Source organism: Cupressus sempervirens, chromosome 5, assembly GCF_028749045.1.
Source record: "Cupressus sempervirens isolate cs-2001-9-10 chromosome 5, ASM2874904v1, whole genome shotgun sequence".
Lineage (NCBI taxonomy): Eukaryota > Viridiplantae > Streptophyta > Pinopsida > Cupressales > Cupressaceae > Cupressus > Cupressus sempervirens.
Genome location: NC_143122.1, coordinates 185309464 through 185325044, shown reverse-complemented (window position 1 = coordinate 185325044; position 15581 = coordinate 185309464). Strand labels below are relative to the sequence as shown.

Below are 15581 nucleotides of genomic sequence, written 5' to 3'. Positions count from 1 at the left end.
GGGTGGATTAGGCTAAATGGAGGATTAGGGATAGGTTAGGGGTTTTTAGATTTGAAGATTTCATTTATCAAATAGATTTATTTAATAAATGGGGATTTTTGGAACTAGATAGGAGAAAAGGATTTAATTGATAAATAATAGATTATTTGATTTATCAATTAGGACTATAGATGATTAATTAAATTAATCAACTAGGGATGGCAAAGGATTAATTAAATAAGAATTTAATTAATAATGCCTTTAGAGATGGCTAAATTAGATTACCAAAGCAGTGTAATCAAATTTAGGTGTCTACAGGTAGTGTCACCAATGTTTGAATTGCTTCTTGCTTCTCCTTTGGTATATCCTTGCTTTCTTCAGTTCTGCTTCCATCAATCACAATGATTTGAGGTTCAACTTGTGGTTGTGCAGCAGGTACAAATGTGTCTTTCTGTCCTGTTTGCTCTGTTGTTGTTTCCTTCTCCTCTTTTTTGGCAATCTGCCCCTGCTCAACTATGTCTTCTTTGACACTTGTGTCAACCTTGATAAATGTATCTTTAGTTGTTTGAATCAAGGGTTGATCACTAGTGGCTGAAGGGATGACAAAAGGTGGTTCTTGTGTATTCACCTTATCCTTTGTTACGTTAGCTACTGCCTTCTGAAGTTCATCTACATTGACCGATACTAGATTTTCACACAATCTTGCTTCTAATGTGGATTGGTCAAGAATCTTCTTCAGATCTTCCACAGTTAAAGGATTGATGTTTTGAGCTAAGCTATCAGGAACATCCTTAACAGTTATGGTGTCTGCATGTATATTGGTGTCATGAGGAGGGCTCATAGTTGGCATTTGTGTGTCTTGCACACTTTGTTTTTCCTGCTGCTCTTCAGTTGTAGCCATGTCTTCATCTTTCTTTTGTGTCTCCTCAGTAGTATTATTTTCTTTATCATCCTCCTCCTCATCATTGTTATCATCATCATTATTTCTTCACTCAAAGGGATCTTCTTCTCCTTGTTTGACAGTGGTCAATCCATAAATCAATTTCCACATTTGAGTGGATTTTTTCACAACATCTTCAATATTTTTTTGAAGAATGTTGAATGCCCTGTATTTTGGTACAAACCTTCCACCATATTTCTCGTTGGCCTTGATAATTTGCCCTTTAGTCAGTTCTAGCATTACCTAGGCTAGTGTGGATTCTCTAATTTGTTTTTCCAGGTCTAAACAATAATGCCACTTATTTTCAACAATAGTATATAATTCTTTTGGCATAGTGTTATCTAATTCAAGTGGAGTGTTCTTGAACTTAGACATCATTTCATAAATTGATTCTTCAATCAAATTTTGCTCTTCTCTACCAAGTTTGTCAAAATCAATAATCTTTAGACCAGACAAATCTGCATTGTTTCTAATATTTTCACAGAGATTCTCAAGATTAAATTTTGGTAGATGACTTACCACTCTAAATTGGCTTGTATCCTTTTATTCCGTCTTCTCATCACCAGTTTCTGGCTGTGCAATGTATTTCCTTTTTTGTTTCTTCTGCTTTGGCCCCTCTTGTTTTGTAGCCTTGGTGTTTTCTTTGGCTTTTTTTTTTTGGCCTTTTGTGTGGTGGCCCTTGTGCTTGCCCTGGTTGTTGGTGTTGTTGGCTTTGCTAGGCTTGGCTTAGCAATCTTCTTAGCCTTTGTCTTTGCTACAGGTTGTGCTTTGTGTAATGTCCCCATTTCTAAGATCAATTTTTATAAGAATAATAAAGTTAATATGAGATAAATAAATCAATAAATATAATTATGATTGCATTTGATAAAGTAAAATAAACAATGATACCCGATTGAATTTAGTAAACAATATTAAATAAAAATAATAAATAAACAAATGTTAAATATATCATTTATTCTTATCTTATATTATATCAATTGATAATACTTTGAATAAAGAAAGAAAGAAAGAATAATAATAATTAAATATATAATAATAACTGAATAAATATATTGTAACTGAATAAAATTATACAATAATAGTTCATTATATGATTAATATATATCTATATTTATCTATCTATCTATATATATATACTATCATCGACTATTCACAAAAGAAATATTATTGACAACAATATAGATAAATATTTATTCTACTTAATTATTTATATTATTCATAGTAATATAAATTTATATTATTCATAATAATAATAATTATAAACAATGATAGTAATATACTTTAGTAAAGATACATAATTGATTACATTAATGTCTATAGACATCTAATATAAATCAATACATTTAAATAAACAAATATACTAAACAAAATACAATTAATGCATAATCCCATTGCCGAGCATATCAAAGGACACGTCCACTCATAGCTGAGTCAATAGTATTAATGAGGAATTGGAAGGGCATCGAATGGGGAAAAAAAAAGGGAATAGAGGGTGGAACGCGGAGAGTATAAGGATTAACACCAGGTAAAACAGGCAATCATCAGCAGCAATCAAGGGAAAGACTGTGGAGACTAAACACCAAACACGGGTAGATTAAGGCATCCAGCGGATAAGTACAAAGACCATAGCAATCGATCTAGGCATTCATCTACTCGTTCCTCCAAATAAATCGAAGCTCAAGAGATCCATGGACGAGCAGGGAAAGAGAGAGTTTGGGGCGGCAACATATAGACACGCATTGTACCTGCTATTTGAAGGGACGTGCAGAACAAGCAGCAAGTCAGAAAAAAATATGATAAGTGGATCAAGATAGAGTGAGGATTTATCGGAGGTATCCTGTGCATGTGATATAACATACAAGACAACCAAGGAACTTCATAAGATATTGTAGAGATCAGAGGATATGTTCATTAAGCAGCAACTCGATGGTTATCAGTAATTATTAAACAATATTACAGCACCTCCATTATTGCCGAACAAAGGAAGCTATTAAAACCTTCTTGCATACTAATCAATCATATCAGATATAAAAAAGAAGTTCCCCTTTTATACTAAGTGCAAATATAAATTCACTAAGCATATATATATATGTGTGTGTGTGTGTGTGTGTGTGTGTAAGTGGCTAATCAGAGATAGTAGGTGTATAAGTCATATAGTGGGAACAACTCATGTACAAGTGATCTAATAGTAATATGAGTTCCTGAAATAGAATTACTAGTTCTTTATATATATTATTTAAGTAACATTATATATTGAATCACATAGAAAGGTAAAGAATTCAAGGAAATTGTCTCCAAATTCTTGAGAAATCATATAGGGGACATTACACTTTGGTCTTTCTCTTCTTTGGTTTTTCCTGTACTGGTGCTTTCTCTGCTTCCTCAGCACCGTCTACCTCTTCTTCATCCTTATCCTCTCCCAATCCTTGGGTTAGTGCAAGAGGTTCTTGAGTTTGTTCCTGTTCTTCCTCTTCATCCTCTTCTTCTTCTTCACCTGTGCCTTCACCAAATTTTGCTTTTAATTTCTTTACCAATTTGTCTTTCTTCTTCAATGTGGAGGTTGTCATCAACTCCATCTCAACTTTGGATTTCATAACATCATATTTACCAAAGATTTTGGCTGATTTATCAACTTCTTCAGCTAGAAGTGTAGTGATGGCAGCTGAGGCTTCATCAACATTGATTTCATAGCCTAAAGGTCTTAGCCATCTTAACCTAGGTACAACAACCTGTACATATATATAGTCAATATTAAGAAGAAAGCATGTCATTATAATTCTGTTCAACCAATGAAACAGGTATTCTCATCCTTTGTTTCATAGACTTCTTGAAGTCTTCAAAATAAAACTGGTCATGATAGTTTCAAAGTTATCTCCCATTTGCTCAATATACTCATTAACTTGAACTGCAACTGATCTGTTTGTCTTCCAACTTACCTTGCCATAAGATGGGAATGTGTTTTGAACATAGAAAAATATGCAAATTATGATTGCTCCAAACTTACACTGTGCGCTTTTAGTTTTTCTAATGGCACCTAGGTTTTCCATTATTTGTTGCAACTGTAGTTCAGCTAGATCATAGGTATGATCCTTCTTTACAATTTTATAGCCCACATCTACTACAATGCAGGGTACATTATTTAACCTGCTTGATTGATAAAACTTGTGAGAAATTACACTTGTAATAGTATCAATAGTCATTTCTCGTTTGTTCCATTTTGCTCCTGTGTTTTTCTCAATAACTTCCTTTGAGTCACTTCGTAGGGTCTTTGGCTAATTTAGGGTTGGAAAACCAGTTACCCTATGAACTATTCTCTTTGAAATTTTAATGGGACCATCTTCCTGCCATAAGCACCCATCATGTATTCTACTTAGCACTATCTTGATCCATTCTGTTTTAAATATCGTAGGAAAATCTAGGGCACGAGTCAAACCCTTTCTTTCAACAATCTTAAATTCTTCTTTCAGAATCCTGTTTCAGACAATTTGTCATATGCTTGCCGTATTTCCATGTCTCCTATTTCACCTATCTTGCAGTTATAGCATTTTCTGACATCTTGGACCATTATGACCTTTGGAGGAATCATGGAAAGTGCGCTTGAGAAGTCTTGTTTATATGTGACGTCTGGAATTGCTCTAAAATCTGGTTGCTTTACTTCATTGCTAACTAATTGGACATTCAAAACTTCTTGATCCTCTACATTCCTTGAACTGGATGCCATTTGACAAGCTAGGGTTTAACAAATTTCGAACTGCGTTACTCAACTTATGAAGAATACCTTGGAAATTTGATGAACTGGTGTTGGATCGTTGCTGGAATCAGTGCAATCGCTTCGAACTTGGTTTTTGAGTCAACTTCTGCACTCCTTGTAATTGCTTAAGTTTAAAATGACGAACAATGAGTGAAAATCGACCTTATACTTTCCAAAACTCTGCATTTAATGCTTAATGCTTGTACAGTTGTAAACTTGGCATCAACATGATTTTAGTTTCACTTGGCATCTATTGATATGATCATCACTCGGCAACTACTATAGGCTTGGCAATAACTGACAGCTCAGTTCTAACTAGTATTTCACTCAGCATACACAGAAGACTTTTCATGCTCGGCAACAACATGAAAACTTGAAGATTTAACCCTTGAATCTTCTACAACTTCTTGCATCTTTACTCATGCTGATGTGATCTTTTCAGTGCTATTTTCTTTTGGAATTGATGTATGATATAATACTTTAAGTATCAATCCCACATACCTCTTCTTTGCTTAGTTTGACGAGGTGTGACCACTTGACCTATTAGGTGAAGTGATCCCTTCTTCATTTGATGTATTGCTACCATCTTTCTTCTTCCATGTCTTATTCATCTCATTTATGATATGTACAACATCTGCCTTCTCTTTACATTTATCAAATTCACAACTTGGTGCCTTGGACCTAGTTGGACAATGTTTACTGATATGATCAGTCTTCAAACAGCTGAAACATGTAGTTTGACTCAACCACCTCTTGTAATTACCATTGAAATGAGTCCTGATGTAGTTTTCAGGTACATGTCCATATTTTTGACAATAGTGACAGCTATATCTTGTATTGTAATCCTAGTTATAGGAATTTCCATAGCTTCTTACTGTAACGCCCCGCCAAGGGATCCAAAAGAATTAACCTAAAGTTTTACTAAGTTTGCTAAACATTTTTTTTTTAAAAGTAAGAAAGTATATCATACACATCAAACACATAGTAGCGGAAGCAATAACATGTAATCCTCAACAAACATACATAACAGGTTACATTCCTTAAGGATCCCAAGACGTTGAGTCACATTTAAATTTAATTAATTCTAAGTCTAACCTAAAGTTTTACTAAGTTTGCTAAACATTTTTTTTTAAAAAGTAAGAAAGTATATCATACACATCAAACACATAGTAGCGGAAGCAATAACATGTAATCCTCAACAAACATACATAACGGGTTACATTCCTTAAGGATCCCAAGACGTTGAGTCACATTTAAATTTAATTAATTCTAAGTCTATCAACTACCATATCCACATGAAAGAATAATTAGAAAGTCCAAAGTCCATTTAATATACATTAGTTCCGAATGCCTCTTGGCAAATTAATTCGGAATGCTCATTCATCCACTGTACATGTCACAGGGTATGAAAGGCTTAAAAGAATATACATAAATAAAAATAGATATGCATCATCCTCTTCGGATCCATGATACTCGTGCAATAAAATAAATGAAACCATCCACCATACATAATACATCCATACATCAAAAGATATACATCCATCATAAAATGATACAACATCCAACATATAATATAACCATCTATCGTAATGATCCATGAACAGAATGAAGGTATATGCCAACAAGAATACTCCAGCCACGGTGTCTCGGACGGATCTCAATGGTAAGAGTAAAAAGCACTACCACCCGACCGCGTGGGACCTAAATGGTCTACTCCCACCGCGCTGAGGAGATAGTCTCAAGTCTCAAATAGGATAACAAATCATATAACACAAATACTCTCTAAGTCCAGGAAATCCTATAAGTATGCTAACTCAAAGGTTCCTAAAATAGATTGACATCTAAACTCAGAGGCATCACAAAGACACGTAGGTATCTACTATGTAAGCGGGAAAGTGTCATCGCACAAATCATGTTCGGAGTTACCCAAGCAGTCCCTTAGGACTCCCGAGTCCCTAGTGATCCCTGCGGCCACTAGTATCCTCTCGCACTGACAAGGCATACTACGAAATGCAAGGTCATAACCAAGCATTCTCTCTACTCCCATCCTGGTCTGTATTAGCACTCATGGCATGGGCAAGAACATACAATTATCTCTTATTAGGTTCATTTAAGTTAGTATTAAGTGCAAAGTTATCACTTATTAAACAACTTACAATGGGTTACCCCCAGGACCTCTTAGGATCCCCGGCCCCCATTGGAAGCCACTTCCCGACACTGCATAAAGATAACCTACCCGAAGCTCATGAAATCACAAATCACATAATTATAACAAAATCACCTCAGTCCTATACAAGTGACTGGAAAGCATCATAAAGATAATCATAGTAATCACATCAGTTCTCTACGAGCAACTAGAAAGCAACAAGATAAATCAAAGCATCCATCGGTTCTCAACGAGCAACCGGAAGTAATCCAACAATATTGATCAATGACTCATAATGGTTATTCAGGTATCTCATAGCATACATCCCGCTATTTCACAAAGACACTGAAAACATAGTAACCAACAAAACAATCATACTCCTCATAATCATACCATCACATATATGGTTGAGCAATAAAGATCAAGATCGAGTCAACATGATACCACACTCACAAAACCCCCAAGCCTCTGGTAGACGTCCTATAACTAGTCAACACTCTAGTCAACCCAAAAATCCCAAACATAAATAGCATAAGGAAAACACGATACAAGCACAAGATTTTTAGTTTATTGAAAGCACATAGTCAAGTATTAGCTTAAACAAAAAATAAATGTTTACCCCATGATTTAAAATCAATTCCTAAATTTAATAAGATAAAATTATATTTATTCCAAGTTTGCTAATGTTTAATTATCAATTTTTAATTAATATTTATTAAATTAAATTTAAATAAACAACTATATTAGATGTCATTTATTATTCAAAACTAATAATGATTTGTTAATTAATATATATTATTTAAAATATATTATAAATATATATATAACAACTTTTTAAAAATCTATATAAAAAAAGAAACTTAATAAAAAAAACGAATCGCATTTTTCAATAAGCTCGCCGGCTTAATTTAATAAGGCCTGCGGCCCTCCTGCGACGCAGGGACTGCTGTCGCAGTCGCTTGCTGCGCGCAGAGGCACGAAGGGCGGTGACAAGGGTAGGGGGTGGTTTAATCCGCCCCTCCCTATTCAATTTTTTTTTTTATAATAATTTTTTTTTTATAAACGTATCTCCATTCAATTTCGATGATGACGTTTTTTTATTATTATTTTTTTAAAAATTTTTATTTTTAAAAACCATTAAACCCAACGTTTGATAAAGAACGTTTCTACATTCTTTGTTTATCAAAAACAATTTTCTTTTAATACTTATGAAGCTAAAGGATCTGGTTTTGACTAAATTTATTTTAAATGAATATATGTCTATAGTATATATATATATTCTTTTACCAAAATTCAGAAATAAATTTGATAGGCAAATACTAGGTACCCATTCTTTATTTCCTTATCATAATTTTAAGAAGATTTTCTAATAAAATTCTACTCTCTTTGATAAGTTTTATTGATCTAAAATCTATTGGAGAGAAATTATATTGAACAATTAAAACATTCCATGTACAGAATAATTTCTCAATATCTAGAATTTACAACATGATATATATTCTTTACCAGAATTATCCAGACAATCATCTAGCAAACACGAAGAAGACAGGAATTAAAAGAACGTATTTAAATTATGCAAATTATCACAAGCGTCTACCTGGACACTGATGCTAATTTGCTATGCTCCAGAAATCTGTAGAGAACAATTTCCCCTTTCAGAACCTTCTCCTTCTTTGGAAATTTTTCCTCTTCTTTCCAAAATTTCCCCCGCCTCTTGAAAAATGAACCCCCAATTTGTGAAAAAGGAGTTCTCTCCCTAAAATCGGGCCACTAATTGTGTATTCACCTCAGAGAACTCTTTGCTCACACCTTTTTAACTCTTTATTAACTTTTATTTATCTTTCTTTTATCTTTTCCATGCACATACAATAATCCATTAAATTTATTTATTTAATTTTTACTTGACCTCTTTTAAATTGATTTATTTACTTTAGTCTCATGCACGTATTATGCAATCATAAAACTTTTAATAAATTAATTTTCTTTTCCCACTTCTAAATTTATTTTTGAACAATAATTTTGATAACTATCCATTAATTTAAATAATAATATTATTTAGCATTTATTTAAAAATGCACTCCAAATATATATATATTATTATTAAATTAATTAAATATTATCATGTTCAAATTTAAACTTATAGATTTATTCTCAAATTTAATTCTTTTATTTGACTCTTTTATATAATTAATTTCTCAATTAATTAAATAAAATATTAACATAACATATAATTTTCCATTTAATTAAATCATTAATTAAATCTTTTTAATTAGACTTAATTAACAGAAAATTCACCAAAATTCATAAAGTAAAAACACGAAAAACCCATCATAGTAAAGCACATACAAAAAACATACTAAAGGTTTAAAATCACGAATTAACGTCATCCGACGCATTCGAAAGGTGCTCAACTCAAATACTTGTCCTAATTATCAATTAGGACAAATGGCTAAAGGGTTTAAGATTTGGACTTAAGATTTATCTCCCCTCTCTTACCATTGAGATAATGCGATAGGGTACGCTCATCCTGACGATTCAGGGAAGTCGATACTCGGTACTTGCAACCTGCATAAAATCCACGCATGTACATACACAATATATACTAAGCTAAATAGGCAATGGCAGGAAGTGGTGCATCGTATAGATCCCGACTAGCAGGTGACTACGACTCCCTTTCTTAACCACATCATAAACATCATACATAAAGAAAACAAGCACGCACACCATACACATGCAGTATGGGGTAAGTATGCACAAGAAACACATGATAATCCATCTATCTAAACATTATCAATAATTTAGCAGAATTGTAATAATCATCATGCACACCTAAAATATAGAGTACCAAGTAATCTCATCATATATCAACTGAGTCTGAAACAATATCTAATAATCTCAAGATAATGCCACTAATCATCAAACATAAAACTGGCCTAAAAGAGTTTGGCAATAATAGCAGAAATGTAAACTAGGAAAATGTAGACTAGGGTAGGCACTACACTTACCTTTGTTGGCTTTCTTGATGACCATGTGAACTTGGATTTGCATTCAAAAGTTCTATGTCCATACTTTTGACAGTTGTAGCAATATCCTTCAAATTTTTGGTGCATGCATGGTTCTAATTCTGCATTCATGTGCCTGATGACCTTGTTTATTGCACTTATGATAATGGACCATGTTCTTGTTTGTATTTTTGCTCCTGCACAAATTAGAGGTATGCCCTTTCTTTTTACAATGATGACAAGTGGGTTTGAAGTTCTTACCTTTGTTGTTCCTTTCCTCAACAGCTTTGGATGATTCTCCTTCTTCAGTGCTTGTGTAGCCCAATCTTGATGTATCTCTATTGGATCTAGGGGATTTCAATAATTGCTCAAAGTACTTGATGGCTTCATTTGGCTTGTTGAAGCTTTCAGCAAATTCCTTTTCTCTTTTCAAGTTATTTTGCAATTGTTCATTCTGCAACTTTAATATAGTTATCTCAATGTCTTTGACATTCAACTCATGATGAGCATTCATCATTTGGCTTAAGGTATCCAATTGCATGTTTGAGATTTTGGATAGCTCTATTGACTTTTCTTTTAATTTGTTTGCCAAAGTTTTTTTGTCTTCTTCAATCATGGCCTTATCTTTTATAGCTTTCTTTTTTTATTCATTCACCTCACATAGTAGTATAGCTTGTGATTCTTGCTCCAACATGAGATTTCTAATTTCTTCAGCTTGTGCTCTGTTCTTTTCCATTAGATCTGCAACTGTTGCATCAAATTCACTAGAGTTACCATCTGCAAATAGCTTTGTGGTGTCAATCTCTTTGTATTGTGTGTCATTTTCTGCTATAGCAATCTCTTTCCTTCTTTTCAGAGAACTCTTCAAAGCGTCTTTGGCTTCATTCAGTTGATGCAGTATGAGATGTATTTCAATCTCCTGGTTCTCAATCGTCTTTTTTAATTTGTAGACTTCCATTTCAAGATCTTTCCTCTAAGCTGCAAAGATTCTTCTTCTGAGAACTTGGCTCTGATACCAATTGTTGGAATTACAAATGGGAAACATATACTTCTAAGGAGGGGGTGGGGGGCTGAATTAGAAGTTCAAACTTTAGCTATTAAAACTTTCACCATTCATTAGATGCATATAATATATGAATTGAAAATAACATGTAAAGTGAATGCATCTAGAACATGTAAGCAATTTGAACATACACACTTCACACCAGATATGATCACCTAGAAACCCTCCAAAGAGAAGATAAAACTGGGGTGGGGATGACACCCACAATTCTTCACTACTACAACAATAAAGTGTAGCCAATTAAAGTTACAATGGTTTGACCATGAAACATGATCTACCCTGTGAAAGGCCTACCTTGTTAAAGGCTTACAAGGACTGTTAAGTCCCACCTTGTTAGAGGATTTCAACATCCTGTTAGAAGTGTGCCTGGGTAAAGGACTTCAGAACATCCACTTGGAATGCCACCCTGTTAAAGAATTTACAATAGTTTGCTAGGACTACTCCGCCTAGGAGATTTAACTAAAATCACCTGTTAGGATGCTTCAACATAGATCTTATGATTGGCTCTGGTTGCCTGATTAAAGATCAAATACATACAGTGTCCTTCTTGATCCTTTCTGATTTGATGTAACAATTTTTCTATCCTTCTATTCTTTGTTCTCCTCCAACTGATTCTGCAATTCACTCTCACTACTAAGTCACCTTGAATGCTCTTTGAACAAATTCAATCATTCACCTGTTGTTACCTCTTGTAACATGATCTCTTTTATACTCTCTCTATATCTCTTAATTGTTGGGGCTTCGTCTTCCTTATAAAGGCTTTGGTGGCTTAGGGTTAGGTATGAATCTACGACTGAGATTTATCCTTTTTGCCGCTTAATCCTTCCCATTTTCTGATTGGTTGCATGCAAACACATAGGGATTATGGAAATAGATTCATCCATACCTTTAAAGAATCGAAATCTAACCTTATGTCGGCTTGAAAATGGTTTACATAGTTATTTGTGCAATCACAAGTATGTCCAATCTATGTTACTCGTCACTTGAAGTTATTGATGCTCGGCACATACTGAAATTCTGTTTCTGACTCGGCACTTGAACTGCTCGGCATCTATTATTTACTCAGCACTTGAATCACTCAGCATGGTTTATCTGCTCGGCACTTGAGTGACTTGGCACATGAGTGACTCGGCACTCATTGCAACTCGGCACAGTCTTGTATTTACATCTTATACTCGACATGCATTACTAGTTTGGCATAAACTAAGTAAATGTCTGAAGTGTGCTGACACTCAATTGTCAAAACCAATCTGAGATCAACAATCTTGTGTTCTTGATAATTGTATTTCATGAATTGAATATAAAAGAGTTAAGAAGCAATTGGAGCCAAAGCTTTGACCAGGAGCAATTGTGGAAGTGTATAGCTAGAAGCTTTGTTTGTAGCTTATGCTTCTTTCTTAATTCGCAAAATAGTTAAGATATTCTTACTTTTAAGAGTCTTTGTGCCCTAATTGTAAAGCTTTTCATATAGAAGTATGATTGGACTTAGAGCCAAACCGTATATTTTCAGCTAGCCTTTGAATTAGTGAAAGTTTATTAGTATCACTATTTCCAGCTCTTGATAGAAGTTTAGTTAGAGATTCACCCTGCCCATTACTCGCTCCATGAGTAAGTGGACTCTTTCTTGAAAGATAAGAAGAAAGGATATTGGTAACACCCATTTTATAAAATCTCCTTACTTCTTGCTTACCTTGAGTTGATCTAAGGAACAGTGAGAAGGGAGAGCCTTCCCTTTAAAGTAGGAGAGACTCTGTTTCACACGCTGTGGCTGGTCATCTTATTTTGCGACTGGATTTCTACCCAAAATTGTCAGTTGCAAAATATCCGCCCAACAAGACTCAAATCAAGGTTTGAATGTCCAAATGCATATGTTATAATATGCATTACAAGTGCATGAAATCCAACTTCAAGCCAAAATTGGGGTTTAGGAGATGCATTACATGTTGTGTTTCTGTCAAATGCTTAAAACATGGTTTAGAAAGGCCATTGCATGTAATGCAAAGGCATGCATTCCAATGCCTAAGAAAAATCAGGCTTTGGAGAGACCATTACATTTTTAAATTACGATGTATTTGCACAAACTTAGCTCCAATGAACTTGGATGCCCAAATAGAGAGGAAGAAACACATCTAGAACAAGCTTTTTAGCGCAAATCGGGGTTTGGAAACCCATTTACATATTTAAAATAGACTCTTTCGATGCAAATCGGGGTTTAGAAGAGTCATTACATGTTGCATATTGGGCTTTTGAAGCAAATTCCACTTCTTGGAGGCTTTACATGTTTGTATTTTGCATGCATTTGGAAAATCATGGTTTACACAACTGTTTGCATGTTTTATTTTGCATAAACTTCATCTTCAAGGCAAATTGTGGTTCTTGGATGCAAATGCATGTTTGCATGCAAAGACCAAAAACGAGGTTTGGAATATGCATTACATGTTTTAAATGGCATGTAAAACCACCCAGCGAGTTGTTTTGTTGAGAAACTAGAGGTTTACAAGCCAAAGACATGGTTTGGAAGCGCAAATACACGTATTTCACTAAAAAATAACATTTAATTGACTTGCATCACTTAAAGTTTCTATTTAGCGCATGTCTTTTTGATTCACTTAAGTGAATCTCACTTGAGAGGGTCCATTACATATTTACACTAACATATTTTACATGTTTATGTGTAGATATGGTTCAAAAAGTGAAATTTCTTTTAATTGTTTAAGTTAAAACATTAAAGTAAAACACAACATCAAAATAGACTACAAAGTGCACTTTAATAACTTAAAACACTTAAGTTATAAATTAAATTGAAACTTAGCATCAAAATATAACATAAAGTGCACTATAATGACTTAAATCACTTAACTTATAAATTTAAAGTCAAAAAGTAACTTAAAAACATAACATAAAGTGATTTTAAGTCATATATTTCAAAAAGTGCAACTCAACATTGAAATATAAGGTAAATATTTTAAATATGCAGTGGAGGTTCTAAACCCCAGTTTTTGTGCAAATAAACCTTAATATCTTTTGACTGATGATTTAGATTAAGCCCCAAGATATCTCAAAATGAGGGAAAGACTGAAAACAAGAGATTGGAGGAAACAAAAAAGTAAAAACTATCTAAACAAACACTTAAAAATGCAAAAAGGACTTTGAAGGCCTCAAAATTCAAGTATAGCTAACAAATTGAAAAAACGAAAACAACTTGATGAGAGCCTTTAGTAAAAAGACTCAATATATGAATTGGGAATGACCGATTGATCAGTCTTTGCCAATCAAATAGAGAGTTACCTTAGAGAAATATGAAACTCAATTGAAAAAGTTTCAAAATGTTGTCTCCATTTTGTGATGACAAAATGAAGGACAACACAATGCATTCAAAGTAGATCTAGACACCAAATCAAAAGTATGTAAGAAGAGTAGTGCTCATAAAAATTCACAAATGTGAAAAGAGAAGCAATGTAAATAGTGTGGATCACATCTCCTTTTCAAGATTGCACATTCAGACAGAAGATGCCCCTAGTAGGCTTAATAGGCAACTCAAGCACTAAATGGGGGCAACAATTCTTTTGCTAAATATGTGATTTCAAAATGGAAAATGATAATAAAGATAGAAATGCAAACTAGGAAAGATTTAACTGCATCTAGAAATGAAATAGGAAATAGACAATTTCAGATCTGAATAACTAACAGATAGAATGCCAATGTACGGTATCAAATTTTGTGTCTCTGCCCACCTATCAAATTTGAGCCTGTTTCTGAGGGTATAGATCTGCTTTTTTGATCTGTACCCAGGTATAGGTTGAAATTTTTGGCTTATATCCTGGGTTTCTGCCTGAAACTATTAGGATCACTCTGACTATTCCCAATCTGCCCAGAAAAGTTCCCATTCCTTTGTCACATAGAAAAACAGGGAAAATGTTGGGTAAATCTTTGAGTTACTTCTAGGACTTTAAGCTGAATATTATAATGAAATATCTTCAGATTTGATCAGATTATGTTTATAAATATATTGCAGTTCTAATCTCAAGTTTGCAATTCTTTTCCAGTTTTAAATTAAAGTAGATCCCAAAGTAAGAGACCCACAATAGAAATTTTCAAAGTTTGTCAACAATTTCTAGTTGGTAGGGAAGTAGAAAATTGAAAAGGATGTTGAAGTATAAAAAAAATTTACTCTTTTAACCTGATGTATGTAGATTTGTTTCATGGTGTGGTTGCCAAGGTTATTTGAGCTCAAGATGTGTAGGGCACAAAAAATGCACTTAAATTTTATCAAATACTTTTGAGAGAAGGCACATCAGTACAAGGCTACTTGTTATCATGTGGAATTTCTGCATCTAAAGGTTCAGTGCAATGAGAGGACCTCATAGATGATCTAGGAGCAATCCTTGCTCTTTTCATTAAGATTTTGGCATGAGCCTAAAAAACCAGTAATTCTTGGAGGGTTAAGTTGTTAGGACATTTATGGCTAGATTTAGCATCATGTCTAGATAGCTTTGTCGATGGCAATCGAGATGACGCATGCCTAAACATGTTCATTTTGCAAAAGCTACAAATTAGCTTGCATGAGTCGGCCATAGATTTTGCACAGACCCATGAAAAATCTTTTTCTGGTAGCCCTGTTAATTTCGGAAATGAATCAATTGTAAATAAAAAAAGTACTGTGACTTTTTTTTCTAAAATGTAGTTTAGCTAAAATACTC

The 15581-nt window shown here is 33.7% G+C and overlaps 1 protein-coding gene across 3 annotated transcripts in view; it reads left to right on the top strand.

Moving 5' to 3' along the window:
* LOC149555031 (uncharacterized) overlaps positions 1-15581 on the top strand; it is a 170865-nt gene that overhangs the window by 79690 nt on the left and 75594 nt on the right. The window lies entirely within an intron of this gene.